This window comes from Acinonyx jubatus, chromosome B2, assembly GCF_027475565.1.
Source record: "Acinonyx jubatus isolate Ajub_Pintada_27869175 chromosome B2, VMU_Ajub_asm_v1.0, whole genome shotgun sequence".
Taxonomy (NCBI): Eukaryota; Metazoa; Chordata; class Mammalia; order Carnivora; family Felidae; genus Acinonyx; species Acinonyx jubatus.
The window spans coordinates 82244986-82250259 of NC_069385.1; the positions used below are offsets into that span (position 1 = coordinate 82244986).

The 5274-nt window shown below is 44.5% G+C and overlaps 1 pseudogene; it reads left to right on the forward strand.

The window, feature by feature from the left end:
• The first annotated feature begins 2626 nt into the window (after nt 1-2626).
• On the forward strand, nt 2627-4595 carry LOC106969782 (E3 ubiquitin-protein ligase TRAF7-like; annotated as a pseudogene).
• Nucleotides 4596-5274: the final 679 nt, after the last annotated feature.

Sequence of the window (5274 nt, forward strand, 5' to 3'; positions counted from 1 at the left end):
GAGAGTGAATAAACCACAGAAATGAAGTCCTTAAGCAGCAAAGCAAGACAGGATACTAAGTTTAAATGGAAAGGCTCACCTTTCACAAGTGAAGCTACACTCTCTCCCTTGTCATAAGAAGAAAGACGAAAGGTAAAGGCAAATACAGGCAGGTTGGAGGATTTGATGATGGAAGATAAGGGGAACAGAAGGACTGTCCATCTGACTGCATCTGTATTCTCAGTAAAGCTGGAGGGCAGACAGGTAGAGTCTGGGGACAAGGTCATCAGGGTAGAGATACTAAGAACATAATGGGGGCACCTGGGTGGCTCAGGTGGTTAAGCATCCGACTTCAGCTCAGGCCATGATCTCACAGTTCATGAGTTCAAGCACCACATTGGACTGTGCTGACAGTGCAGAGCCTGCTCAGATCCTGTCTTCCTCTCCCCTACCCTCTCTTTTTCAAAAATAAATAAACATTAAATTTTTTTTTAAAAAAATAAGAACGTGAGAAATGCTTTTTCTAAAAGTTGGAAAGGGAATTTATAAAGGAAATTCACAGAAATAAATGTCTAACTGACCTAAGCCAATTTGGTTAAAAACAAAGAAGTTAATTTTAATAGATAATAGTGGACACCAGGAGTTGAAAGTGGGTGAGAGTTTACTATTTCCATACGATCTTATTTCCAGGTTTTAGTAAAAGAATTCAACAAAAATTTTTCATACATACAGACCATAATTAAACATTTATTAGTTAGCAGACCTTCCAATAAATCATATAGCCTTTTCTGTAAGCCCAGTGAAATTTCTTTGCAACAGATGGGAGAAAATTCTAGAAGAAGAATTCAGTTAGCCTTGTGAGCATTAGCAGTCAACCACAACACTCCAAAGAGATGGCAGGACAAAAAGGATCTGGACTGGATCTGGCTGGACTGGCTGGATCTCGACTGTCAAGGATCAAGCTTCCAACTTCTAACAATAAAGGGTGACTTGCTAGGCTCATGGTGAGGCAGGGAGTATTTCTAGAGTATTTCAGTCAGTTCACAGTCTTCAACTGTTACTAATCTCACTAATGGATGCCTGCTTCCAACGTCTATTATCTAATTAACAAGCCACTAATTTCACCAATGAGTATCCATCTCTGTCCTTCATTATGCTAATATCTTGAAATCTGGTGTTATTTGGAATTAGATTATTAAAGATTATAACAGCTGTCTCTGGATTACAGCCTGTTTTAGTAAATGTTGATTATCCCCTCCTTTCTCCTAGAGTATGCATTGCAACCAGGCAACTGGTGATACCTAACACGTAACTCAGACTCACACAGGGAGACACACACACGAATACATGTGCAGACATGTGTGCCTATCCCAAAGTATTTTGAAATAAGATGCAGACATCGTAAGATACGTTGTTCAATTCTCATTTGAGATTTCCAGTTGCAAGTTTCACTCAGTATTTCTACTGATCGTTACCAGCTTGGGATCCTAGCTTGTAATGAGAGACTAGTCTTAAATCATTGGTTAACCATGAGACATTAAGAACTTCTTAGCCTGTAGCCTGCCTAAGCTTCATTTTCCTCATGTGCAAAATGATAATAATACCTACCTAACGTGGGTAATATGTGAATAAATTGAACAAAGTCATTCAGTGTTTTTTATTATGGTTAGACTGTATTGGCTAACATCTTTTGAAAGGTGCTTAACTGATAACTCCATTTCATTGTCTCTGTGTACACTGTATTGCTTTTAAATGACAAGTCCCTCCAGGGCAAATGTCTGTGTTTCATGCTCTAAAACTCTTTTGAGTCCTACAAAAATGAGGCAATTTTGGAAACTTCCTTTAAGGGTAAGTGCTTATTAGATAGAGCATCTGCTAGTGGGAATTTTGTGCTAGTGCCTCTCTCTCTCTCTCTCTCTCTCTCTCTCTCTCTCTCTCTCTCTTTCTCTCTCTCTCTCTCTCTCTCCACACCCCCGAACTCTGCTACAGATGCACATCTCACCCATGCCTCCTGCTCTGCCTATTAACAATATTTTTTTAAAAATGTATTTTGGCCCAGCTAGCTTGTCAAACTCATTCCGTGTCATCTTTCACTGCTACACTATATAAAGAGAAGTCTCATGCACTCTTTTCCACTACCCAATTACTCTGTAATGCACTGCAAGCCGACTTCCTTCTCCACTATGCTACTGAAATGCTCTCCCAAAGGTCATAGATTCCTCCCTATTATAGATCCAGCTGCATTTCCTCCATGCTCATCTTCTTCATTCTTTTTGCAGCCCTTGACCCTGCTGACTATTCACTCTCCCTTGCTGTGCGTCTCAGTAGTCTGACAGTGAGCAATGGAGAAATTCAGACCTCAAAGATCTTTCAACACCGTCACTTAAACTGAGTGTAGTGTCTGTAAAATTCAAGTCATTGATGAAAGTGCCTGTGCTCTTACAATGTGCAACATTTATCATGACATTATATACAAGAGAATATATGTAACTTGCTGATACCAAATTTAATTTGTTGATTCTCTTAGTAGATGTGGCTAATAAACATTTTGAAAATGCTGTATTGTAAAATGCACACAGATCCCTTTCTAGGGAGGAAGCCAAGGGGGCCTGATAAAGCCGGACAGTGGCATTGTCCCTCCCTGGTGGCCACCGGTGTGAGACGTTATGTGAGTGAGATACTGCTCATGAGCATGAGGTCAGGCAAAAGTCCCTGCTTCTCTGTGGAGCCTACCAACCCTTCCACCTCAGACCTCACTGGAAGACCAGAATGGAGAAGATTTTGGGACCCACCTTTTCAGCTGTCACAACCATTGCAAAAGCCAATGAGACCTGCGTGCACAGACAGCACCACACGGTGCCCTCTTCCTCCAGCACCCACACCTGCTCCCCTCGGGATAAGGAAGACAGCGTGCCCCATCACCACCCCGCAGTCTGAATCCAAATCGTGCGCTGCCATCTCTTCCAGCTGCCCGCGCTCTGAGTCCAGCCTGTCCCTGTGCTCCACCTTCTTGCTCCCAGAGTATAAGGAGGAGCTGGAGCCGCTAGTGTTTGCTGAGCAGCCCTCAGTGAAGCTCTGTAGCCAGCTCTGCAGCGGTGTGTTCAGGGACCCTGTGATCAGCACATAGAGGCACATGTTTTATCGAAGATTCATCTTAAGTCAGAGAAGTGTCCTGTGGACAACACCAAGCTGATGGCGGTAGTGAACAAAACTGCACTGGAGCATAGATCCAGGAGCTCTTCATTCTCTGCAGACATAGCTCTCCAGGGGTGACTGGCAGGAAGCCCACCCTCTTTGAGGTAGACCTCCTGTGGGGGCCTCTTTGCCACCAAGCTCAGTGCCTGGAAGGATCACAAGGGCTACTGTGACTGCAGGTCTGTGTGGTGCTCCAATGGCCCTAGCTGCCAGCCCCTCGTCCAGATGAACCTGGAGGACCCCTCAAGGAATACAGGTATGTCAAGTAGCCCCACTCTAAGTACAGGTGCATGTTCGTGAGAAATCAGGACATGTATGAGATGGACTTGAAGGAGTTCCTGCAGCAAAAGGCTGATGGCTTCCACAAGATACATGTGGTGCTGACCCAAAAGGGCCAGGAGATCATTTTCTGCACTCCATGCTGGACAAGCTTTCACAGAAGATTGACCAGCTAGAGAAGAGCATAAACTCAAGTTTGATGTCCTGGATTAAGACCAGACTCGGAGAGGACCTTATGGGGTTCTGGAGGAATATGTCCGTGACAAGCTATCCTACATCAATATCTGGCTAAACGTGGGCATCCTAGGATCCTATGACCCTCAATAGATCTTCAAGTGCAAAAGAACCTGCGTGGGCCAACAAGGCCCTGTCTGGTGTCTCTACATCTGCTCCACGGGTGACCTGTGGGACACCTGTGCCACCTACAAGTGCCAGAAGATGCTGGAGGGCCATGACAGCATTGTGCTGATGCTCTGCCTCCAGAGGCACAGGCTTTATGGTAGCTCAGCAGACTGTACATCATGTGGGACATCCAGAACCTGCAGATGGTGAACATGATCCAAGCCCAGACAATTGGTATACACACTGGTATCCTCATACAACATCCTCTTCAGCTCCCTGAAGGACATCTAGGTGTGGGACATCATGGGCACTGAACTGAAGTTAAAGTAGATGCTCATAGGCCTCAACTCCTGGGAGCAGGCCCTGGTCACCATCCAGAGCTACATGCACAGTGGCTTCTAACCAGATAATCAAGATCTGGGACATCTGGACCCTCAACTGCACCCACATCCTGTAGATGTCGGTAGCAGCACCTACTGTATTGGCACAATGAATGGCCACATTGTCAGTGGCATCTAAGAGAACCTCATCCACGTATGAGACATCAAGTCTAGGTAGCAGGTGCCGATCCTAACAAGCCTCATTGGCACCACGTGTGCCCTGAAAGTCATCTTGATGCCAGACCAGACCAAAGTCTCCAGCACATCCTATGACAGGTCTCTCGGGGTCTGAGATGAATGACATGATCTGCATGCAGACCCTGCTGCATCATCAATGCAGTGTGACAGAGCTGGCCATGTGCCAAGGACCAGCTCTTCTCAGGGGTTGTGGACAGCACTGTGGAAGTTTGAACGTGCTGAAAGAAAATCCAGGCTGGGTCTTGGCTTCTTCTTGGCCTGCATTAGGCCTGTCCACACCAGGCTGGCCATATGAGTGGTCTCAGGGTCTCTTCCTGCCTTGTGGTGAGCAGGCTCAGCCTGCCAGGCAGTTTCCTGCCTGCCCTATGCCCTTCAAGCCTTTCTCTGTTTGATTCTGTCCTTGTTCCTCCTCCTGAGGTGCCAGATACAATACTGGACGAGCCCACCCTTCTGTCCCCACCCCAACTAGACTTGTGGGCCTTTTTATTCACCTTTTATACTATCTTTAGACTATATATATACACATATATATATATATATGTATATATATGTGTATATATATATATATATATGATTACTTTCTGATTGAAATAAAAGCTGCATAGACTGTGAAAAAATAAATAGAATGCATATAGATCAACACTTTTAAAATTAAAAAAAAAAAATACTTGCTTTTATAGTGTCCAGCTTATAATTATTTTTCCCAAGGAGGGACTAGTTCAGTTTATTATCCATTACCATATTTATTACCAAGTATTTGGAGTAGGGCAAGAAGGAGAGAGAAAAGAGCTCTGTGCTAAGAGTCTTGGGAGAAAGGCTGGCCTGCTTTGTCTCTAGAAGAGGAAGAGACCATTCAAGTCCTCCCACATCAGGATTCATCAAAAAAGTCTCTGAGAAAATA